The following is a 26,803-nucleotide window of genomic DNA, read 5'->3' as shown; positions in this document are numbered from 1 at the left end:
GAATCTCATTTAAGTGAATTGAGAAGCATTTCATGATTGAATTAGGAACATGTTTGAGGTGTCAAACATGATTAAATAAATTAGGACAGGCTGGACCAGGGGAGGACAATTACGCGGCCCTCCAGCTGCTGCTGGACTACACATACCAGCAGGCCCTGCCACAGTTTTGCTATCAGGATATGCTGAAACTGAGTCAGGGTATGCTGGGATGTGTAGTTCAACAGCAGCTGGAGGACTGCTTATTGTCCACCTTTGGGCAGGACGTACCATGATGGGTGTTACACTGAGGCAGCACGGTTCTCTATAGCGATGCATAAAACACACATAAAAAATGAGGAAAGGAAATTATCTCAGCATAAAGAAACAAAAAAAAATGCAGCTGGCAGACATCCATCCATCACCGGAAATAATAGCCCAAGGTAATGTAATAATGTCAGCTTGTCGAACGCAATGTGTGCATGATAACATGACCGTATATGGCCATGGCAGAACACTGGAAAATGGGAAAGGTTCCGGAGTGTGTTCTAATTGTATAGATATTCAAACCTTACAGCAGAAAAAAATATTACCGCTCTTGTACAGTCCAATGCCGGAAAAGTCAGCCCTAACCACTGCAGCTATCTGTCTGATTCTTTACGGGGCGCAAAGTGCAAACCAGCCGCGGCTGCCAGATCTACCACCTTATGATAATGAGAGATTCGGTCCGACTATGCAAGTATCTCGGCCATCTTTATGTGTATGCACCCATGAGTCCACTGTTTTCCAGGCCACAGGTTAACCATCATCATCACTATTTTGCTGGGTGCAGAAGATCCATCTGAAAAAGGCATCCCTTATGTGCCACAAACGAGCACGGAAGTCTGGCTACACACCCGGGACACTCCCATAGATTGGTGAGTGCTGCGCATGAACAGACATGCACCGTCAGTTCAGTGGCGCCGATATTCCTCGAGATTGTACTACCACCCGTGGTTGTGCAGCATCGGTAGCCCACCATTGATGGCAAAAACACTTGCCATTGGCCATAGGCCATCAATGGTTGCAAAACCGTCGATGACCAGCCCTACTTTGAGACTAACAGTAGGTCTACAGTAGTCAATCTTTCTATTATGCAATCACTGTATGCATGAAGGAAGGCTACTAAATTTAAATAAGAATTTTCATTTTAACATAGTGAAATGACTTTTCTTATGGAAAAATGCCTTTATCTCTTGGGTTTGTTCCCCATGGAGTACTGCCATGGTGGGTCTCACATAACATTGCTCATATTAATGACTTCCTGATGTATCGTCTCTTGGTGCTGAAGAGGTAGCGCTGAGTGAATGCTACTACTGTCTCTATTTATGTAACTTTATCAACTCAAAAGAAGACTCTACCCTTGAGTTAACCATATCAATAAGTTTATTTCTCTATGCATATGTATATGGTTAGTATCAGTGCTCATTATAACGGTGCTGAAATGTTGGCCTGGGGGGAGTACCACAGAGGAGCTAGTTCTCAGACACCTGTCCTGGTAGTAGGAATATTATTACTAAGAATGTTATGAGTCCCTCAAACCAAATGCCTCTAAACATGGAGCAGAAACCAGTACCAGTTTTATACTCATGGGTATTATCTTGATTTGAATGCATTTAAAGTGTTGCACCCATGGTACTGTAATGTCTAAAATGTCCCCAAATGTCTGAGATGCATCCGTGGCACCGACTAGTTACTCAGTAGACTGCAGGGAAGGTCAGGTATTCTGAAGAGCCCATAATCCTATTCTATTATAAGTAGAGATGAGCGTTTTCGGTTTTACTCAGTTTTACTCCGTTATGTTTGGATCTCAAAAACGGTATCATTTTGGCTATACGGCTCTCACGTGTTTTGGATAGCCAATGAGACAAATCCGAACTGAACCGAGCTTGCACTAATTTGTCGAAAAGAACCAAGTCAAAACCGAACCACTTCTTTCTTATTATAAGTCAGATGGTTGCTACCGCTTTGATTGCTCATTTATGGCAGATATTATTTTTAGCAGTGAGGCTGCTCTTGGAGAGACTGAGGGGTATATTTACTAAAGTATGGGTTTTTAGAAGTGGAGTTGTTGCCCATAGTAACCAATCAGATTCTACTTATCATTTATCTAGCACTTTCTTGAAGATAATAGCTAGAATCTGACTGGTTGCTATGGGCGACAACTCCACTTCTAAAAACCTGCATTTTAGTACATATACTCGAGGGTCCACACTTATCTATCACTCTGCCCAGTTATTACTTTACTACTAACGATAAACTGAAAAACAATGCTGTATTACAGAGGAAAAGTACTTTCATTACTATGCTTGTGAGTATTTCTGACCTTCCTGTGAGAGGAGCATACATTGTAGAAGCCAGGGGATAGATGAGACCCAGTATGGATCAGCACCGGTTTGCCTTAGTTAAATTACTTCTGCACTATAATATTGTCTCACTGTATTTCATTCATTAAACTACTGTTGCATAAAGATACAGAGTAAATATTTAACATCATCCACACCTGCCCGGCTAATCTTAAAGGACAACTAAACATTGCATCAATATATTTCTATCCCAGCACTTGTCACCTTTCCCCCAGTGCAGGGATCCGATGGGAAACTGCCGGGGAGCCCCTTCTCACAGCATTCCCATGCTGACAGTGAGAATACACACAGACAGGCATATGAATATGGCGAGCCCCCCAAGCTTTTAAGTGTATCATCTATGCATACACAGTCTAGGGTCACATGTGGTTGGGAGAGCCAAAAGTCATGAGAATTGTGCCTATCCATTCACAAGCAACCAGCACCATTAGCCCGTGCCTCATGCCTCGGTGACATGACAGATGCCAGGGGAATTAATAAGCTGCAATCATAATAAGTGGTTGGCTGGTCCGGCCCACAGCCTGGCCACCTCTACTGCATATAGGGAACCGGTACAATCAAAGTCAAATAATATCTAATTATTCCCATATGTCAAACAATCTAATTATTCAAATAACCATTCCAGCTTACTTTTTCTTATTTTTATTTATTTATTTTAACAAACCTTGACTGAAATAAGTAATATTGAATTTATTTGCCTGTTTGCCAGTATTTGTTGCATATTAACTAATATATATATATATATATATATATATATTTGTCACTTTAACAACTGATCTAGTGGGGAATAGCGCAGCCTGCCATTTCACTACCATCTAGTGACATTACATAATCGCCAGGTACTTTGTCACAAGGACTGGGATGAATCTGCACTTGAAATCAGACAAAAAATGTACCATAATACTCTTCTCACTGTATGACTTATTGATTGCTCCTCTACCATCCCCATATCCTCATTCTCCACCTGCTAAGTGTTGATTTAGAAGATCACGTATACCGGTATATGATACTTACAGTGAATACCAGAGCTAAATCATAGCTGACTGCAGCCGTGTAATTGTACACAGTAATGTGAAAGTAATGGGTTGGGCGCCAATTATCTCTCTGAACCTTTTGCTGATTAACCTGAACCTAATGGAAACTTAGATCTCTGTTGCTGATTGCAAAGCAGTTATCATGCTTAAAGGAGCATGCCCGTAAATGAAGAGTCCATTTATACCTGACTGGTATGTTGTTTCTGTAATGGGAAGCTACCCGGTGACTAGAGCTATTGCAAATACTATGAGATGATTTGAGTTACTGTTGGACTACTCATAGGGCCATATTCAATTTGAGGCGACAAGTCAGTTGCTGGACTTTTCTCCGTCATCAGAGGTTTTGGAAGTGAAAACTTATCGTGCTCATCCCCGCGATTCCAAGTATTCAATTTAATTTCGGCAAAAACGGGACCCGGCGAAAAGGTAATCGCCAAAAAGTCCTGTCATTTTACCTGTCATTTTTACCCCCAAAAGATGCTGTGACATGGGGGTTCACTATGGGTACTCCCGAATAGCCCTGCTAAAGGTATGTGGGGTATTTAAACGGTCTCAATAGGTGCTGTATAGCGTCTTTGGTAAGGTGGTGAAGAATAGCATTTAGCAACTTTTTCGGGGAAAGATAAGGTGTCTCATCAAATTTGGGGTACATGAAAATGGGTACTAGCATATTTTAAAGTTGCTAATGTGAAGTTTTAAAAATCGTGTAAAATCCACCTGCCGCAACCACCTGCCGAATACTTGGGGACTCCCTGAGTCTATTTCGCTAGTTTAGAAGTTTGTCCCCCAACTTTTTTTTTTTGCCCCCAAACCAGGCTTGCCTACCCTCCCGATTTGGCCGGGAGCCTCCCGATTTTCGGGTGCCGCTCCCGGCCCCCCGGAAAGGCAGGCAAGCCTCCCGGAAGTCTCTGACCCTCCCTACCTCCCCCCTGAAACAACTAGAAACCCCCGCAGCGGGGGGGGGGGGGCGGTGACGCGTCATCATGGACCCGCCCCCTGCTTCACATCACCGAAAATAACGGCATTGTGAAGAGGGTGCGGAGCCACGATGACGCAAAGGTGCGGTCCTGCCCCCGGCTCCACCCCCAATGAGAAACAACCTGACCGGCCCGCCCCGGCTCCGCCCCCAATGACCGGCCCCGCCCCCGCTGCTAGCCGACAATCAGCTCCCTCCCGGAAGGCTGGAGCTGATTGTCGGCAAGTATGCCCCCAAACTGACCAGACAACCATACTACACTAAGGGGCCGGGATGGACTGGCCTATAGAACAGCCGCAGCATCCCTTTATACACATGCTGGCCAATCAGAGCGCTGGGAGACGGAGCTGCGCGGCTAGGCTTTAGGGCTGTGCCGGGCCATCAGGTACTTGCCTAAAGTGCAAGATGGCAAGTTTGGCCTTGCTCAGGGATAAAGTAGGATGGAAATTGTGATATGTGCCCCATTTTGCTTACCTTGCGGAGCTGGCTGAATACACAAAATGCATCCAGTGCGGCACATAAGCCTGGATCATGTCACGTCCACAAAGTCTTAGCAGTAACTGCTGAAATTACAGTACACAATTTGTACACAATATAGCACGTCTGGACAGTGTTATTGATCTATACGAATATGCTAATAACGTTCTGTCTGTTTGTTCCAAGTTGGTGCAAAAACTATTGAACCGATTTTCATGAAAACTGCGTCATTTTGTAGTGGAAACTCCTAGAAATAACCAGCACTTTGCTTCATCTCCATTCGTCAAGTTAAAGCTGAGCAATAAAAAAAACAAAATGTATTGACATCATTAATGAAAGAGATAGGTGTGGCGCCATGCACGTGGACGGTAAGGGGTGGGGGTAGAGGTGCTTTAGGCCCGTGTACACTTGTACTATAGGATAGGCTATGTCAGTGGTTCTCAAACTCGGTCCTCAGGAAACCACACAGGTCATGTTTTCCAGGTCACCCGGCAGGTGCACAGGTGTAATCATCACTCACTGATACATTTTAAAAGATCCACAGGTGGAGCTAATTATTTCACTTGCGATTCTGTGAGGAGACCTGGAAAACACGCACTGTTTGGGGTCCTGAGGGCCAAGTTTGAGAAACTGTGGGCTATGTCAATCCTGCTGCAGCTTAGGGGGCATTGCAACAGCCATCACAGACACCGATCTGCACATGAGCAGTACAGATCCTGCAACATCTGAGTTATACATAGACCATCGGGCTTGCGCACAACTCTGTATAAGCCCTCTAGTGCACTAACATAGAACAGATTGTAATGGTAAAGGACGTGCAATGCTTGGAAAACGTGAATCATCAGTACACATTAGCTTTCATGCATTTTCACCCCTTGTACAAATGCATAGGTGGTGACCAGCCCTTTTCTGAGGCACTGCAGTTAAAACCAGTTGTAAAGGCAGCTGCAACATTGACACAACAATATTACATGTGGCCGCCAGTGACTATGGAAGGTGAGATCTCTGTATAGTCAATTCAAATTTCCTATAAGTATAAAAATGACAAGCATGCTATAGTTAGTGTACCACTAACTTTAGCCCTTTCTACACTCTCTGATGGCGATTACGATACAATCTTTAATCCTTTGTAAATACCTGTCCAATAGAGATTTTTGTTTTAATTATACTCCCTTTTAAACATTTGTGCTATGGAGATCTGACTCAACTCCTAAGTACGTAAGCATATGTTATCAATTAGATAACAGTTGTTGTTATTTACTAAAAATAATTGTGCAGTAACTTCCAGCAATCCCACCTTTCTATTCATTGTCTATATTGCAAGTAATCAACCAAAGATAATTGATAATTGCGGCCTCATTGCTATAGATTAATGCACCTTTGAACTTTGTAAACTACCCTCAGTGTGTTAAGGTGGGTAAACACCTGACAGATATATCTGTAGATGATGGTCGTTCATACACAATGAAGGACCATAATCTATCCAGCAGCCGTGGGTCCCGCTGGCCAGGGGGACGGGGCGGGGGCAGGTCCGCCCTCCTCCCCGCGACTGCCGCTACATGTCTGCAGACCAAACGTATACACTTGCTAATGGACAGATATGTCTGTTGACATATCTGTCCATCGGCTGTGCAGCACAGCCAATGCGATATGTCTGTGTCTGACATATCGTCTGTACACTGGCCGATGGGCAGCAGATATATTGGCCGATCAATTGATCGGCCAATATATCGGCCAGTGTGTACCCAGCATAAATAACTCTCATTTTACCAATGTCATGAGCTTGAAAGAAAATAAATGAAAATGTCAGTGCACTGGCACCTGAGGTGGTAACAAAGTTCACCAATTCTAGCCAATACGCAGGTCAGCGGTAGCCAATTCTTTTAAACAAAGGATGAAATGTCGGAGCTCAGAGACACAATCCACTGTGTATATATAAATAAGGGGGTTATACATAAGTGTATATATTATATAACTATAAGATAAATTAGTAGTGACATCTCATGGATTAGATATAGCTTGTCTGGAGGGTAAAAAGTAATGCCTCAATTAAAAGTCAGTCTAAAATTCTATGGTTTAAAATGCTGCGGCAACTTGGGATTTGGGAGGTGGACATATGATCATTTGTAGCTGGAATTATTCTGCATCCAAAATACAGTGTCCTGTGTTACTGAACACCAGGATCATTCATATAACTTGTCTATATTATGAAAGCTTGTTTTATCACTTACAACATTACCTGCCAAATTCGGATTGGACTGGAAGCCAGTTTTACCCAATTGCCACTTTTGCCAATGATCCAATAAAATGCATTTATACAAGGATGGCTATGCCTGCAGTTTTTCCCCAGGAAACATACTGGCTTTGAATGAGTCCCATCGGAGTTCTGTCACCCCTTGCACCTGCCTAATCCCTTCATTATCTGATCCTGTATCCACTGTCCTAATTAGCTGGCTGTAATTTTCCACATTTGGGATTCTTGAAGATACTGAATAAACCCTATGGGTGCGTACACACACAACGATGTAAGTGATGTACGATTTTCGTTCAGTTTTTCCCTTGAAAAAGAGAACGAAAATCGTTTTACAAAGTAGTTGGTTTTACTTTACTTACTAAACGATTTTCTGTGTTGAAGGAAAAATGTTGCAACTTCTATTGAAAATCGTTCAGTTGGCCAGTCTGATTGAACTACAAACTACAATCGACAAACGTGAACGCGCATGAACGATATTCGTTCATCGTTTATATTTTACACTGAACGAAATTTTGAACGATTGAACGATAACGACGTCGTTATAGTTAAATCGTTCAAAAAATCGTTGTTTGTGTATGCACCTTTAGACTATCATGCTCATTTTATTTTATGCAATCCAGCTTGAAACAAATGTATTTGCTTAACTGTGCTGTGCCTAGTACATGGGGTATGTTAGGCTATGAGCAAGCTTAGAATGTATTTTAGTGACATGCCCTCTCCACCTAGCCGGAGGCCTAATAGCTGCTGCCACTGTTTTCCCCGAGGTAATGCCAGTTTCTGGAACAAAGACCTGGCATATCAATTAAGCTGGGGAGGGGCAGGGGGTGAGAGGACTAATGACAAGCCACAGTTAGGCTGGTCCCCCTGCCCACACCTTCCCCCATTTATCAGCTGGGACTGTGGAAAAAAACCACTGTACTGACACATTAATTATAATTGGAAGTAACTGTTTTATCGGGTTTCATGTATTTGGCATGCAGTAAAAAAAAGCATGGAAAGTGTGTATACTAATACTTACAAGAGGGCTCTGGGAGGAGGTAAAGCGACTGTGGGGAAGAGAAAATAAACAATGGGAACTCTACTTGAATGGTGAAACCCTATAGCGAGAACATATTATATATCACATGCACATGTAAAAACTATCATTATCAGAATGACGGCATTCAGGATGTCAACACCAGAAAGACAACATGCTCTGAATTTCGCTATTCAGAATGTCGACACGGATGGGAGTTGCAATGACAAATGTCGACATTTGCCTGTCGGCACTGACCGAATGTCGACATTGTCACTGTTGGCAGCTGGCATACTGACCAAGTAGAATTCTATTGCAGTGGTGAGTATGCATAACCCTAACCCTCACCCTCATCTCAGCCCAACCCTAAAATTATCAGAAAATCAGCTGTCAATATTCTTTTGTCGACATTCACAATGTTGACACTGTCATGTCGACGTTATGTGAATTTTAACATTCTGTCATTCTGAGAGCACCTTTGGGTACTATACCACCAAACCATAGCCATGTAAACACTGATTTAAATAGAAGTTACCAAAACAATAGTACAAATATGGACAAATAGGATTAGGCACACTGCATGGCTTTACTGTACTGAGCGTATATACCAAATTTCAGGATGTACTAGCAGAGTAATGGCAGGTATGATGGAGGATGATAAAAACAGCCCTCCACCTAGAGCATAGTTAAAAAAAAAAACAATACTGTAATGTTCATCTGGAAATACATGGTTCATTCACTGGTAAAGCAAAGCATGGGTTCTGTCATTACCCATCAACCACCAGAACCGTAACTTTATGTCTATGTATTGTGCCCCATTTATCAGTGAAAGCCGTATGGCAGACATTGGTGAGTTAAAACTGGCATTTGCATTGAGTGGGTGCCCATGCCAGAGGAATTCAATCCAAACATTTTCTCCAAGCTTAGGCTAAAGTCACGCGGGTGCTTTGTGCATGTATTACACACAGGAACGTGGCATTATATGTTTTGTCTTTCCTGCACACAGCAGTCAATGTAGCTGCAGCATTCCTGATACACAAGCTGGGGTTCTGTAATCACGGCCTGCAGCACCACTCTCCTGTGGCTAATATACGATGGGGCACAAAGCACCCGTCACACGCTAGCCTCAGAGTTCCTCTCACTCGTAATGCCGGAACACATGTGGCTTTTGGGTTTCATTGGAAGACAATACAAGCCCATAGCCTGAAGTATACAAATAAACTCTGAAAGCCTAATACTAAGTCTACTGCAATACACAACAAACAAAATCATCTTATGGTGCGTATCCACTAATAGACATACAAACGAGAGCACGATTACGACATTGCAATCGTGCTGTCGTATGTATCTAGTGATGTGCCTACACTGAACGTTCACTCGTTTAGTCCAGGCACATCCATCATCCCAGTACATGCTGAACCTGACGGGATCGTCAGGCAGCATGTACGGGCGATGATAGATGGCAAAAACCACCATTGGGCACGCGCATCGCTGGTTTTGCCATTAACATGCACGATTAGCAGCCGATTTGCGGGCGATTGCACAATAACGATGTCGTTATTGTGCAATCGCCTGTCAAAATCGCCTAGTGGATACCCGGCTTTAGATTCATAGGAATACCCAGTTACTCACTACCCCAAACTTTATTTCGTTTTTCTTGTTTTTTTAACAAGGTCCTAAATGTCACATAGTTTTCAATAGACAAACGCCGAAACACCCCAATTGGAATATACCATTACAGTTTGTCTGTTACTATAGTAAATGCAGGGAAAAACATCCTATCTGTTAAATGCTGTGTATTCTACTGAGCAGTCTAAGTAAATGACATTAATCTACTGTAAGGTCTTGGCATAGGGTGGGTTATCCCTGTAGCCAAGTATCCCCATTTTTCACGGACCTTACAACCATGCAATTGAAAAAAGTTAGAGAAATTCAAGTCAAATATGTAAAACCCAATATATGTAAAATATGAACATCTTACCATCCCTTCTTCATTTTGCTCTCATCAGCCTCTGCTCCTATCAGATCCTTTTCCATCAGTCCCTGATCCAACCAGCCACTGTTCCCACTTGTCACAACCCCCATCAGCCACTGCTCTCATCAGCCACTGCCCCTATCAGCCACTGCTCCCATCAGCCACTGCCCCTATCAGCCACTGCTCCCATAAGCCACTGCCCCTATCAGCCACTGCCCACATCAGCCACTGCCCCTATCAGCCACTGCTCCCATCAGCCACTGCTCCCATCAGCCACTGCCCCTATCAGCCACTGCTCCCATTAGCCACTGCTCCCATCAGCCACTGCCCCTATCAGCCACTGCCCACATCAACCACTGCCCCTATCAGCCACTGCTCCCATCAGCCACTGCCCCTATCAGCCACTGCCCACATCAGCCACTGCCCCTATCAGCCACTGCTCCCATCAGCCCCTGCCCTTATCAGTCACAGCTCCCCTCAACCACTACTCCCACAAGCCACTGTTTCCATACGTCACAGCCCCCATCTGCAAAAGCTCCTATCAGCCACTGCCAGCATCAGCCACTGCTCACACGAGCCACTATTTCCATGTGTCACAGTCCCATCAGCCACTACCCCCATCAGCCCCTGCTGCCATTAACCACTACCCCCATAATCGAGGCAGTGTTGAATTTGCCCAGCAATGATTGAACAGAATGTGCATTCAAACTTGATAAACTCTAAAGCAGTCGGGGATGGAGTTTGAACAATAAAACTGGGCAGCTGTCAACACAGAGGAGAAGCACGTTTTCTATTTTTATTAATTAGTTCAGTCTACTGTATTTTACCGCAATGAAAAATTCAGAGGGAAAAATGAAAGACTTTGCACCAGGTGACGTGGGTCATGTAAGAAGGTCTCTATATACTTAGAGGAAATCCTCAAATTATGTTTGAAGGATATTTTTTAAGACTTTTGATGAGAGATACTTATGAATGATGATAGTTGCATGGAGTGCAGCGGTCAAGGATGGGGCATTAAAAAGCCAATTGGGAATTTCAAATCCCCCGTTATACAATGAATACTGAGGGCACAGATTAATATCGAGGCTTGCTTGAAATTTTTCAAAGAAATTTTTGCAATATTTTTTTTCTTTCATCTTGAGGATGCGCTCACATGTTGTAGCACACATAGGGTCATATTCAATCTGAGGCAAAAAGTCAGAGGTCGGACTTTTCGCCAACATCACCGTTTTAAGACGGGATGAAGTATCGGGTGCGTGCCCGCTTATCCCCGTATTCAATTAGGATCTGGCGAAAACGGGACCCGGCTGAAAGGTAAGTATCGAAAAGTCCTGACAAATTTCGGGAAATCATCCTGGCACCCCCCTAAAGATGGTCTGACATGGGGGACCACTATGCGTACCCCAGATTTTGCCTGTTAAGGTAATTGGGGGTTTTAAATAGTCACGGCAGGTGCATAAATGCGCCTGTAAAGAAGTGGTGAAGAACAGCACTTCGTTTTTTTATTTTGCAAAAAATAACTACTTCCATCACATTTGGGGTACATGAAAATGGGTGCAAGCATATTTTTAAGTCCCTAAAGTAATTTTTGAAAATTCTTTTCAAAATGCACCTGCAGCTACCAGCCGCATTCTAGAAAACACCTGTCACATACTTGGGATCGATTTCGCTAGTTTAGAAGTTTGGGCCTGATTCAGACCCGCTCGCTGCCGGAGGCAGCTCGCAGGTCTGATGGGCGTGTTTTTATGGTTTTGTTTTTTCTTAGGGAGGCGGCACATACGCAGGGGGCAAACATCAACCCACTTGCGAGCGCTATACGCTTGTGAGCGGGTCTGAATCAGGCCTTTGTCCACCAATATTTTTTTTTTACCCATAATTAAAAACCTTTTTTGGGGTGTCCTTAGGAACTTTTTTTTAAAAAACTGACACAGATTACTATAAGGGGACATTACAAAGGCTGCAGGCTATTTTTTTTTTTTTATCTATACCCCAAAACCCCAATTCTGCACTTTTTTTCACCACCTAAACAGTGGTGAAAAGTTATCCCTCGGTTTTTAACAGACTTTTCGCACCTGCGAAAAGTCTTTGTAATTGAATATGGGGATAAGTGAAACAGGCGAAAATGACGTCAACGGCGATAAATTATCACCAATAACCCGTTTTCGCCGGCTAATTGAATATGGCCCATAGGGCGGGATGCAGGAAAGGTAGAAATGCGGTCAAACCCCAAAAATGCGGGTTTCACTGCATTTCTCATATGCACCAAGCCCTGGAATGTGATGCACCCCGGGGCTTGGCTGCGGTCGGTAACGCCATCTTCCTGATGGTGTTACCCTATAGAAGCCTGTGCACTTCTATCGGGAGAGTGCTGAGAGAGGGATATGATCAAATCCCTCCCAGCACCCCCCATGGCACGTGCCTCATTCTGCGCATGCAGAGGAAACACCAGTAGAGTTTGGTCTGTTAGAAAACACCCGAAGAGATGGGTCTACTACGAAACACCAGAAGAGATGGGTCTACTAGGAAACATCAGTACAGTTGGGTCTATGAGGAAGCACCTGAAAATATGGATCTACTAGGAAACACCAAAAGAGATGGGTCTACTAGGAAACGTCAGAAGAGATGGATCTACTAGGAAACACCAGTAGAGATGGGTTTACTAGGAAACACCAATAGAGATGGGTCTACTAGGAAACACCCATAGAGATAGGTCTATTAGGAAATAACAGTGGATATGGGACTCCTAGGAAACACCAATAGATATGGGTCTACTAGCAAACACCAGTAGAGATGGGTTTACTAGGAAACACCAGAGGAGATGGGTCTATTAATCTATCTGATTATCTTTTCCACACTTGTCTTCTGCGATCGTCTTAGAAATTGATGATGGAGTGGGGTTGGAGGTAGGGGGTGTATTCACAAATATTGATCAGGTTGTGGGATCATGGCTCTTGCTGCTGCTAGGTGTCTCAAGAGGCCTTTCTAACAGGATATTGTAACAGGAATAGACACGGGCAAGAACATGATAGCGGGGCCATTGGGGATAGCCTTTCTTTTATTTGAGACTTATTTCTGTTAAAAGTTTTAGCATGTTTGCTGGACATGTCACCATCTCTTTTGCATTTCATTTTGAATTGTACTGGCATTAGAGAGATAAACAGACAATGAAAGAGAGACATTAATAATGAAAGCATGCAAAAATAAACTACAGACTATGCTTGAGTATAATTACCACTGTGACAAAATCCAACACAATCTAATCACTGCAGAGATTACTACGTCAAACATTATAGTAAACAACAATATATAAAAGGAAGGAGAAACGTTTGACACCTGCTGTGCTATGACAAGTTTCTAGATCTAGAAATATGTTTTGGACAAAAAGAAATATTAAAATGATTAAATACAAAGCAGCCTGTTCTGGTTCATTGTCCTCACTGAGATAGTTAGACCGTCCATGGAACAGATGCCAAAGTGATTCAGCAGTAGTAGTAATCACTAAGCACATAAAGACGCACAATAGATATTGTGTAATTGTAAAAAAAAATACATAAAATATTTTTGTATCAAAGCACTTGGAAATGACATGGTGATAACAGTGGCTTTTCAGACAGGGATTATGCTGGTTCAATGGAAATGACAAAGGAAAATATAATTAAAATTCAAGTATGATCTGTTTGTTAGTACATAATTATATCATTTGGCAAAAAAAATAATTCCTCTTTTTTTGTACAATAAATTCATGTTTTTGGTTTTGCTTTGTGTTAAAGTTTAATAGATAGTCTGCAGGAGCAGAGTTTTCTACTTTATTTTAAATGTTACTATTGTTTGTTTTTAACCTTATCTCCTTTACGGCATAATGGAACATAAATAGGAAGCAGCGCTGCAGAAGGGATGCAGTCAAAAAGCCGGCGGTCGAAATGCCGACCGCCGGCTTCCCGACTGTCAAATCCCCATAGGGGACTAATGACAGGCGTCGAAATCTACGCCTACGCCGGGAGCCCGACGCCCGGCATACTGAACGAAAGTAAGATGGGCGCCGGGTGCGGACAGCTGCGGGGGGAGAGGGTTAGGTTAGGGGCTCCTGGGGGGGACTTAGGGTTAGGCCCCTCCCAGGAGGGTTAGGGCTAGGGCAGGGCTTGACAAATTTTTCTAAAATCTAGGACCCAGGATGAAAGTGTAGGAGCCAGACCACCGTCCCCCCAAAATATTACAGGAGTGAGGAGCACAGCTCTGTGTGTTATACACACTATACTAGTCCACAAAATGGTCACAGTTGAATGGATATAGTAACATGGAGACCCCCTCACTGCTCTGCACAGCTCCCCTGCTCCACCCCCCACCCTCCAGTAATAACGGACCACATTTCACATAAAATAATGGTTCCAGAAAGTACAAGACCCCCCCTTCCCCTCGTGGGCACACCACTATCCCTCTGACGCTGCTCCGCAATCCCTGACCACTAATAGACCCTACTACCGGAGAGCTCTATGCAGCAGGAGATAGGGGACAGTAGATAGCTGGGACGTACAGGAGGATCAGCGTAGACTGGGACAGACAGCAGGGATCAGAGCAGGCCAGGATGGAGAGGAGTCATCAGTGCAGGCCGGGACAGGCACAGCAGTCACCGCAGGCGACACTCAGCACATACACTCCTGTGCATGATATGAACACTGCAATACTATAGGCAAGAATCTCCGCCGGAGCTGATGAGGATCTGCTTCCTCCCTCACTGCAACATCTAGTAGCCAGGCAGCAAAATCTGGTAGCCATGGCGACCTGGCCCCCAGGATTTGTCAAGCCCTGCGCTAGGGGAAGGGAGGTTTAGGGTTAGGCACCCCCGGGGGGAAGTTAGGGTTAGGCACTAGGGGGAAGGTTAGGGTTAGGCACCCCTAATGGACCGTTAGGGTTAGGGATAGTTAGAAACTTACCTTAGTCGGGATCCTGCTGTTCTGCTTTCCGGCATCGGTATAACATCCGTCGGGCTTTTTTGCATGGGGCTCATGTAGTGTAGTGTTGGACATAAATGCAATTTGAGTTGTTTTATAGGACACTGCATTTATTTCTTCTGTGCCAACATTTTTAACACTACTCCCCATAACTACGGCTATAAACCCATAGATTCCAGCTTTGTACGCGTAATCTATGGGTTACTGCGCGGGGATAATGCAGATTATTTGAATAGCTCCGTGACTGAAACCCAAATCGTTTTCCTGCGTGGTAAACTCCGCGCTTAATTGAATATGCCCCATAGGCAGGCTGCATGGTGAACGAATTGTGTAATGGAACTGTAGCATTTACTATTAACACTGTCAAGTCACTTCGCCTGGCAGAAAACAGGTGAGTATACTACTGTTCTCTCCAGGAGTGAGTACACTTACTGTCATTGCAGAGTTGCTTGTGATTCCATCCAAATCTACTGTACATTCACTCACCAGGATGTGTTCTAAATGCTACTAAAAGAAAAATGTTCTTCATGGACAAGCTCTTAAGCAGGTATAAACGCACAAAAAATATAGAGCACATTTAATCTAATACAGTATGTTGTATCCTTTAAAATGGATCTTAAAATTAACAGACTTCAATAAAATATATTTAAAGAATCGTAAGCAGTTCTTTGGTTGGATATGGCAATACTTTTGTAATTTCAAAGCACATTTAATAAATACGGGGCTGACAGAATGAGATCTGCATCTGTTTGTATAGAGTGAAATATTTAAAATTAATTTAACCCATAAACAGGGCACACACATATGCGCCCATGAACATTTGCGCAAATCTGACACATACGCCCACTTGCTTCTATAGAGTCGGGACAGGGAGAGATGAGGGGGCCTAGCCGAGTGTAAGGACGCATATACGTCTGTCATTTGCCGATGCTTGGTGATGGTAACAGTCGCAGGCTATAGCGAACCGCTTCTGACTGTCTGATTGCAAATGAAGAGCAGACACTAACGGCTGCTGCCCTCGTTGTTCATGTATATATTATGTTTTTGTGTCCGTGTTTTATCAATTTTATGTTTCTCTTATACATATAATGGAGAGTAGTATCTGATGTATTAGAGAGGTTTTTCTAATAGTGAAATGTATTTCGTAAGCAAAACCAATAATTGAAAACTGCGAATGCATGTGACCCATCCCTAACATAAACCTGGCGAATACGCCCTAAAGGACGATCTGAGCGCGTCTTCTGATAGCTGCTACTTTGCATGTGGCCGCAATAGCATTTTTGTAGTGAACGCCTCTTGCACCTGCAATGACCAGGTTGCCTCTTTTTTAGACTTGGCCATTAATGACAGCGACCCTCAAGCACTTCATATCCCTCCAAATCAGTCTGCACATATAAGGAGCAGCCCAGCATTATCATGGAAATGCAGCTACAAAGAATACACCAGTACCAGGCTAACATCTAATTTTCCAATTCTCCATCTTCATAATTCTGGTTAAACAAACAGAAGAACACTGAACAGGTCCTGTAGATAAATGGTAGATAAATGGTATCAAGTTCCCCCAGGGAAATATATTTGGACAAAAAAATGCTACTTCTTCTCATACTTCAATATTTATTCCAAATACTTTTATTGTATTCTGAATGACTGCTGTAATAGTTAGTGGTCTATGCAAGACCTGTCCCATTACATTAGAACCAAAAGGACATACCATACTACTAACAATGTACTTGACACACCTAGATTTAGGTGGCATGGGGGATCTAACTTGCTACAGTATGTCTAAGTGATTCACCTAGTGCAGCTTATCAAACTAAACAGCGCTGTCTCTCCCGTCCCATGGAGCATACCTGAACTCTGTATTGCTGTCCATCCACTACAAGACAGGCAAAAGACTGCACGATTAAGCTTCAGACATTTTTGCAAACGATTTGCAAACGATTGAACGATATCGTTATCGTTCAATCGCTCAATTTAATCTTCTAGTGGATGGGCACCTTAAGGCTATTGATCTTCTTGTATTGTTTTGGAACTTCATAGTGCACTGTCCTCACCAAGCTTACTTGCTAAAGGAATAGGCTCTATGCAGAACCACATTGGACTTTCAATCCCTAATATCTATTTTGACTACTTCATAGCAAGATTCAGATCAGCCCTTTAAAATTAACATGTATGTTCTGTGGTTAAGGCAGGGACTATGCATGATAAGAGTCTGCCTACATAGGAACCAACTGATTACATGAAATAAACCACAACCCCCCCACAGAGAACCTTAATTTCCACCACCTTGTCACTCTAGGCCACAGCTTCTTATCTGGGGCAATATCCTGCTGGGCTTAAATGTTTAGCCGACACTACACCAAAAGCTTAATGTCAGAGGTTCCCAGATTCTGCTATTACAGTCCAGGATTAAAGAATATCCATGCTTGAATCCAAATGGTTACATCAAATTGAATTAGGTACTAATTAAGTCACCTGTACTCAAGCATGGATAGCCTTAAAGCGTGGACTGGAGTGGCAGAGTTTGGGAACCTCTGTTTTATGTCATTGGCGTTGCTATACATCATAAAACAGATTGTGATAAAGCAATAAAACATATCTAATAAAAATATAAATCATTTTTGCAAGGGTCACTGGTCACCTATTTTTTAAGGCAGAATTCAATGTACATCTAAAATATGATAGAATTAGCAGCTGCTTAAACTATTCCATCTACTCTGAAATAACACTGCATGTAGGGAAACTATTATTATACATCTTCCCATCTGCTGTGACTGTGATGGCCACTAGCTAGTTATTAGGCCTCTGCCCAAATACCCTTGGGTGGCGCCAGATTGTTTCAACTTATATTGGTAGTTCCAAGAGTTCAACTGGGGATGTTTATATTTCTCGCATTAAGAACTCCCTCGCACAAGTTTAAATTTATGGGGGATTTTGGTATACTGCTGAATTCATACCAAATCGGTGGCCTGTCCACCTTAGCAGCTTGAACGCAACCTAACTCCTGCATAATGCAATGTGTTGTACTGTAAAGGTGCCCACACACTGTCAGATATTTTGCACGATTTGCCGATTTCAACACATCGGAAGGACAAATCGTGTGAAATATGTGCAAATCGTGAGTGTCCACTCACGATCACGATGCCGATGTGCGTCCCCGGGGGTCGTACATGGCATCTTCAGATCTTCCCTTCTGCAGGTAAGAACTGGCAATCTCGTTAACGATGCACTGGAAATAGTTAAGGACGCACGATAGGTCATTAGTAGATCGTTTGTCAAAATAACACTTTATGCACAATATCGTCAGTCCAGGACTGCCAGGGAGCTGCCGGGGAGTACAATGCAAATTGTTAACGACATTACATCGTTTGCGAGTCGTTCAGTGTGTGGGCACCTAAGTCGTTTTTTCTTATGTTTCTGCTTATGTACTTTGTAAGGTGCGGCGGGCTCCCTGTGAGCCTGTGTAGATAAAGGTCAATCAAGAAACCCGAATAATGGGAGGGGAAATAAATAATAATAAGTTACGATTTAACCACCATGATATCCTGTCTATCTCCTTACTCTATAGCATATCTATATAGCTCAATGTGGCTAAGTTCACATGTATTTGCTTTTCAGGGGTCTATTTACTAAGCCTTGGAGAGAGATAAAGTGGATGGAGATAAAGTACCAACCAATCAGCTCCTTTCATTTATCAAAAACAGCCTGTACATAGACCGCTAAGGGGTCTATTTACTAAGCAGTGTTAGGAGACAGAGTGAAAAGTGATAAGGTGCCAGCCAATCAGCTCCCAACTGTCATTTTTCAAACACGGCCTGAGAGTGGCAGTTAGGAGCTGATTGGCTGGCACCTTATCACTTTTGACTCTGTCTCTTAACACTGCTTAGTAAATAGACCCCTTAAGCTGCATACATACACAACAATTTTTTTAATGAACGATTTGAGTAAACGATTTTTTCCCTTGAAAAAATTTACTAAAATCGTTTACTAAAGTTGTTCATTTACTAAATGTCATGAACGATTTTTATGAACTACAAACGATTTTTGCATATTCCCTTAATGAAAATCGTTGAGTTGACAAGTCTGACTGAACGACAAACTACAAACGACAAACTACAAACGTGAACGCGCATGAACAATAATCGTTCATCGTTTGACTCAGAAAGTGAACGATTTTTGCCATCAATTATCGTTAAACGATATCGTTTAACGATAATCATTAAAAATATCGTTGTGTGTGTATGCAGCTTTAGTCATAAAAAAACATCAACACCTTAGTATAGTTTGTTCCCTTATATTATAAAAATTAAAAAAATATTTAGTGGGGGAAAAAAAAAAAAAAAAGAGTACAAACTAGGTATATGAAATATGGGGCACAAATACAGATGGTCCTCTCATTTTGCTAACTATAGTTTGTTTATAGGCCAGAGAATGTCACAATGAGGGCACTAGCTCCTGCATTACAGAGTAATAAAATAATAAATATTTCTTATTCAAACTCAAATAAATCATTCTGATGAAGCCACAAAAACACTCCACAACCTGTGGAATAAAAACAAACCTCACAACCTGGGACTTGTATCAACTTCAACCTTGCTACAAAGACCTGCAACCTACGGACCATCAGCCTACAGTATGCAGGATCCTTGCGAAACGACGCGGCTTTAGGTAATCATTTCATTTTATTCAGCGCACTCTGAAATGCTACATGATCTGACCTTGGAATTATATTATTGCTACACAGAGCAAAATTATATATAATCAGCAACACAGCCCCTAGGTGACATCTGAATGAGCAATAATCTCCTGCAGATAATGAAATTCTTCCGAAGTTAAAGACACATTTGCTTCATGTTATACTAATACTGCATTTAGGGGGCGATTCAATTCTTTAGCCGATGGCTTTTTTTTTAGGACGCCCGACGGAGCAATTCAATTGTTGTTCCGTCAGGGCGCGATAGCCGCCGGCGCCGGCATTTCTGCGCGCACCCTCAGGAGGGTGTGAGCAGAAATGTGTGAGAAACCCCCTGATTAGGGCACGCTAACCGCAGTTAGCGCGCCCTAACCAGAACTTTAGACGGGTTTAGCCGCTTTACACGGCTAAACTCGGTCTCATGGGGGGCGAAGAGGGCGATAATTAATGAGCGCCCAGAACAATAGAGCTGCAACACTTGGCACTCATTAATTATCACGTCGTAAAAAAAACAATTGTATCGCCCCCTTAGAATCTAGATTATCACATCCATAAAGAACAAACTCATAATCTACATGGTACAGGTGACACATATGGAAACCATGACCTGGGTATAACGCTGGAAATACTACAAAATATAAAACTTCTAAGGGTAGATGTACTAAGCCTTGGAGCACATAAAGTACAAACCAATCAGCTTCTAACTGTCATTTTTCAGTCTGTAAACTGACAGTTAGGAGCTGATTGATTGGTACTCTCTCCACTTTATCTTTCTCCAAGGCTTATAGAACATCTCCCACTAAAGAGGACAAGTGGAGCATATTACTGTTATTTTATAGACTGTGCTAGTGTGCTAGGTAAATGACAGTTAGAAGCTGATTAGTGGCTATGGGCAACTTCGCCACTTTATCTCAAAGGTGTGATACATCTTCCCTTAAACCTTAATACTGTTGTAACAATAGTAAAATCATAAAAATAATCTTAAGGTGCTACATCTGGTTCACCAGTTAGATGACATTACAATAAAGATATCCCTCACATATAAACCAACACAATATTTCCAAATCTGGATATATTTTAGGGATACCAGCCGATTGGTCGACAATAGAAAGGTCAACACCGATGGTAGTCCAGGGTAAATGGTTGACTCAGTCAAAAGGTCAACATTTTACATGTCAATGCTAAAGTATCAACACTTGTTTTTTTCAGGGTTAGGTTTACGGTTGTTTAGAGTTAGAATTAGGTTTAAGGTTAGGGTTAGGTTAAAATAACTAAAAAAGTATGTGTCAACATTGTAGTGTCGGCATGTTAAATGTCAACATTTTGACTGTGTAAACCATTAACCATGTCGACCTAAATATATGCCTACAGAATGATTAATGGTCGACCTAATGACCATGTCGACCTCTTTACGGGCGACATTCAGAACCAGTCAACCTTCTGGTGTCGACCTTCTGAGTGTCGACCTTTTATACTACACCCATTTTTACAGAGTGAGCAATGGAAGCCTGATAAATGTAAGGCTATGGCACAATAAGTATTGATAAAATAAACAACAAATATTATTATGAGAATCAGAGCTGGATGTGTGACAATTTATCCAGAACAACAGTACTCCCAGATGCAGGAAGTACTTCAGTTCTAGTGAGTTATAACAACATTAATGGATACTGTCGCTGTATGGACATGCTTACGTTACCAGCAATAAGTACATACAATAGAGCTGAGTTCAAGAAAATGTCACTCATGATTAAATGAGCATTAAATAAACACAGGGCGAAAGTATGTAATTAAATATCTCGCCCTTATATTTTCACAAAGGAGGGATGACCACGCGGTTCTCCTGTGTGTCGCCTAGAATAAGACAACCAGGGAAAACTTATTTCAACCACCGCACAAATTAATCAGGCAAACTCGCTCTTATTTATTCGCCCAAAAACAAATTAAGAAAAAAATTATTTTTTTTTGCAGGCTCCAATCTGAAAAACAATCTCTAAAACTGTCTGCCCAAGATAATGTAAGTGTCCGCCACATGAAAGAGAACACCAACTACAAACAATGTGAGCCAGCATGGAAATAGGAACTGTCCCCCATCATGACATCTCCAGTAGGTTTTGCATGGTATTGATTTATAAAGCAGGTCTCCGTATAGAATGTGCAATCCAGGAACTAAGGCATGAAAAAACTACACTATAGAAAAGTAATTCTGCAGGGCTGCCAATGAATCCATACACTATGTTTTGTTATTACTCTGCTGTCAGATCTTGCGTTATCATCGTACATGGATTACATTTACAGTAACAATATATTTTTTTATTCTATATTTTGATCTATGGCCCTTACAAGAAAACCAGTTTTATAGTTTACACAGCATATATTTGCTATTGTGTGTTTTCTCAGGGTGTCAAAAGCAAATAAGTGAACTATAGTTATAATCCCATCAATCATGTTACATTAGGTGTGTCAGAAGCCTGAACAATAAATGAGGAATTCCAGGATGATAATGTACACAGGTAAAAATGGTGCGTGCCATGGAAAAACTGGGACACACTGGAGTATCAATTGACAGGTGATAAATGTAGCAATATTCTTTAAATCTCAGTTCCCATTTAATATAGGCTATATATACTGTAAATATATAAATATATATACTGTCAAATCTGCATAAACGCTGTGTTGAAATGTCATCACTTGTGATCGATGAGGTCTGATGCCATCACCTCAGTCTTTATTAGAAAAACTGTACTGTACTTGGTGAAATTAATGCAATCCCCCACTGCGAATTATTACAGGTATTATAAGTCATCTTGGATTTCTGTGACCTGAATAAAAGTACTCAGCCTAAAGCCTTGTGCATTTACATGGTCACCAAACTCCCCGGTGACTGCTAAAAACCGTGCCATTTACAGGCGTAAGGGGAAAGGGGGGGCATTATCCCTTATATAATCATCTATTTCCAACTTTGCTTATAAACAAGCCTGGAGAAACTGCACAGTATTAGCAAAGCCCCTAATGATAATTGCACCAGCTCCAAATAAGTTTACCAAGGTCTTGAAAATAATGTGAAATAGTTAGGATGCATAATTCAAAAAGATTATAAATGGAAAAAAAAATAATCATTATGTTCAAACTTTCATATCTCTTAGCTGGTAAGCCGCACTCTATCTGGACAATGTAAATCCATTTACAGGTTGAGTCTCCCATATCCAAAATACTTGGGACCAGGGGTATTTTGGATATCGGAATATTCCATATTTTGGAATATTTGCATACCATATTGAAATGTCTTAGGAATAGGGCCCAAATCTAAACACAGAATACATATAATTCATATACACCTTATACACACAGCCTGAAGGTAATTTTATACAATATTTTCAATAATTTTGCGGCTCAAACAAAGTTTGTGTACATACATGAAATTCATTTGCGTGTCATATACACCTTATACACACAGCCTATAGGTCATTTTATACTTTATTTTTAATAATTTTGTGCCTTAAACAAAGTTTGTGTACATTGAACCATCAAAAATCAAAGGTGTCACTATCTCAGTCATGCGAAAAATATTCTGTATTTCTGAATATTTGGATATGGGAGACTCAACCTGTATATATCTCTATATATCTCTTAGCTGGTAAGCCGAACACTATCTGAACAATGTAAATCCATTTATTACATAACCGAAGGAGAGTAGTTTTCCCGGGTATGTTCCCAGGTTTTCTATAATAGAAGTCAATTTTATGACAATATTAACATATTACGAGTGTAACTGTACAATTTTGACATCCCTTTGTGTTTGCTTGGGGAAATCCAAAAACCCACCAAACATGCTGCATTCAGGACCAATTTTCACAAACATCCTTACTACCGGTTTAAAAAGTGTCTGAATTAATTTAAAACAAAAAATATTAAGTTGATGATTTTCAAGAGAAAAAGCTGAGACTGCTCTAGATGGACAGGGGTATTTGGACCCTATCTGTGTAACAATACTTACATGTCAGCAACAGTGCTTCTATTTTTATGTGTTTTTTACTATTGTTTTATATTTTGTGTAGTTTCATTACTAAGCACAGTAGCCATAGCCAGCCATACACCTTTGTAGCAAAACCATATCCTCATAAACAATCAATACAGTGTTCTAGTAAGTCGAAGCACTGACTGACATTTGAGATGCTGGCAGACAAAGTAAAATATTACAATATATACTATGCACCCTCTTACCATGAAAAAAAGTTACTTTGCTACCTGTTTTACACCAATCATTTTTTTATAAGTCTAAAGATTTCCTGTTAGAACCTCTGCCACATTAATAATCAACAATAAATAATATCTCCCAGAAACTTTTAACTGACTTCAAGGCTCACACTTAAAAAGAAAAAAAAAATGACATATCCTGTAAACAGCATTACAATCACCAACGCTTTCATGTTTTGTAAATCCTGCAGTTATTCAAATAAAAGACACTATTTATGCCTTTGTGATTTTTAAACTCTACTTAACATGAATTATTATTGACATTTATTAGCTGAATGTCTTCCAGGCCATATTTTTTCCCCCTAGTTGGTTGTAAGTGACTGCTCTGTAAAATAACAAAGTGACAATCAAGAGCAGCGAAAGATGGTTAACAGGTACCATGTGGCACACTAACTACTGTGAGTCATTCCACAGCCATCTACATGCAGCAATAATAATGATAATGACAGGGATATCCCAGCCCAACACAAACACTGAGCCATACGTGTCATTTAGGAGACAGGCAGTGCTTGTCCTACACTGTCCTGAGGACTGGCCTGGCACTGGGGAGGTAATGCAGTAAACGGAAAATCGCTATTGTATGATTGAGATACAAAACACCTTGGTGACACGGCGCACACACAATATAGGCAATTCTACTAGCCACAAGCCCAATAAAGATTCAACATCTGCAATGCACTTTGAAAATCGGAGAATGCTATAATAGTGGCAATAGGAATTAACACAAACTAATATATGTGTGTGTGTACGATAGATAGATAGATAGATAGATAGATAGATAGATAGATAGATAGATAGATAGATAGATAGATAGATAGATAGAGAAAAACAGACATATATATATATATACCTATATATCTATATATAAGTATATATAGATAGATATATAGATAGATAGATAGATAGATAGATAGATAGATAGATAGATAGATAGATAGATAGATAGATAGATATATACATATAGAGAGAGAGAGAGAGAGAGAGAGAGAGAGAGAGAGAGAGAGAGAGAGAGAGAGATAGATAGATATACAGAAAAATAGATAAAGATAGATTTATATATAGATAGATATAATAGATATACCTATAGATCTATATATAAGTAGAGAGAGACAGACAGACAGACAGACAGAGGGAGCAATGTATATAAATAAAGATATATAGACACAACCACTTTATAACAACTGTCCTGTGCCAGGTAAATCTTGGAAATTACATCTATTATCAACAAAGTTAAGCCAGTCCAATGATACAATACGAAACTCACATGGATCATTAACTACTTGACAACCGGACAGTAGGAGGCACATTGCTCAGATATGTTGCTGGAAATGTACAGTATCTGGTGGAAGTCACCTGGTTGACACAGACCTAACAAAAGATCATTTTCTCCCATGAACAGGGGAGAGTGGTGCAGAGCTCAGGGTGAGACGACAACACGCAGGGCACATGCACCAAGACAGGTTACCCAGATGATTGCTACCAGGCCTGCGGATAGCCAGCAGCACTCTCCCATAAGAAGCACTGGTAGGTCTGTCATCCATCCCAGCAGCACATGATGAGAGATAGCCAGGATGCCCCCATCTATTGCAGGACAAGGCTGCTGCTTATTTGCATGGTGGTAAAAGAGCCCGGGGGTCTTCTGCTAGCAATCCATGTGCATACCACCTGGTATAGAAAAGGGGTATATGTGCATACCACCTTGGAACAGAGAAGGGGTGCATGTGCATAACCCCTAGTACAGATAAGGGTTGCATGTGACTACCCACTGGTATAGAAGAGGGGAGCATGTGCAAGTCCCTTGGTATAGAGAAGAGGCACCATGCAATATCCAGCATCAGCTGCTGCAACCGGGATGTCACCATGCCCAGAGCCTACCACCCAGCAACCCCATGCGGCTGCTCACCTGCTGTGGCTCCAGTGACTGGTCCTCGCTCTCCGCCGGCTCCCTCTTTATATGCTCCTCTCCTTCTGCCTAATGGGGACTGCCAGGTCCGGGAGAGGAGAGAGAGCCCGAGACACCCGTCTCTGGAGGGGCGTGTGCGCGCAGCTCGTACTGCTGCTGCTGCTGCTGGACGGGAGCCCAGGGCGGCGTGCCTAGTGCCGTGGACGCGCTCTCTGCTGTTGTCACTGTTGTTGGGGCGGCGAGGGCGCGCCCGCACGTGCCCGCGCAACGGGGCACAGGTCTCCCTGTCACTAACTATCCCTCCTCCCTCAGTCCCACAGACTGCCCTGTGTACTGTACAGGGAGGGTGGAGATATTAGAGTATAACTATAATCCATACAAAGTCAATATCTGCCTATCCCTCTATCTATCCAGGGGCATGTAGTGTAATAAAGCTAATACCTTTGCCTTATATTTTCATTGTCTCTCTTTATAGGTACTTAAAAATAAAAAATGCATATACTGTAACTATGATACAAAAGCAAATTGCAATACACAAACCAGCAATGATTATTTCTTCATTAAAATTAGTGATTCCGCCAGTTATTATTATTATCATCATCATTATTATTATATTAACAGTTATTAGAATTTAGAAATTCAAAGAAGTCCCTGCCCCAGCGCAGCTTGCAATCTATATTCCCTACCACATGTACATACATACATACACACTAGGGTTCATTTTTGGTTGGGAGCCAATGAAACTACTACTATAGTATATTTTTGGAGTGTTGGATGAAAGCGAACTACAGAGGAAACCTATGCAAGCACTGAGAGAACATACAAACTCAACACAGTTGAGTGTGAAACGAACCCAAGACCTCAGTGCTGTTTATAAAACCTTATAATA

At 41.7% G+C, this 26,803-nt stretch overlaps 1 protein-coding gene across 7 annotated transcripts in view; it reads right to left on the bottom strand.

Annotated features, from left to right (window-relative positions):
* PLCB4 (phospholipase C beta 4) overlaps positions 1-26,062 on the bottom strand; it is a 335,768-nt gene extending 309,706 nt beyond the window's left edge. For all 7 annotated transcript variants that reach the window (XM_088478044.1, XM_088478048.1, XM_088478046.1 and 4 more), the window contains exon 1: positions 25,915-26,062. The gene's annotated coding sequence lies outside the window, so the exon portion shown is untranslated. The remainder of the gene's footprint in view (positions 1-25,914) is intronic.
* Positions 26,063-26,803: the final 741 nt, after the last annotated feature.

This window comes from Taudactylus pleione, unplaced genomic scaffold, assembly GCF_031769625.1.
Source record: "Taudactylus pleione unplaced genomic scaffold, aTauple2 ptg000206l, whole genome shotgun sequence".
Classification (NCBI taxonomy): domain Eukaryota; kingdom Metazoa; phylum Chordata; class Amphibia; order Anura; family Myobatrachidae; genus Taudactylus; species Taudactylus pleione.
This window is presented reverse-complemented; position numbering and strand designations above follow the sequence as displayed.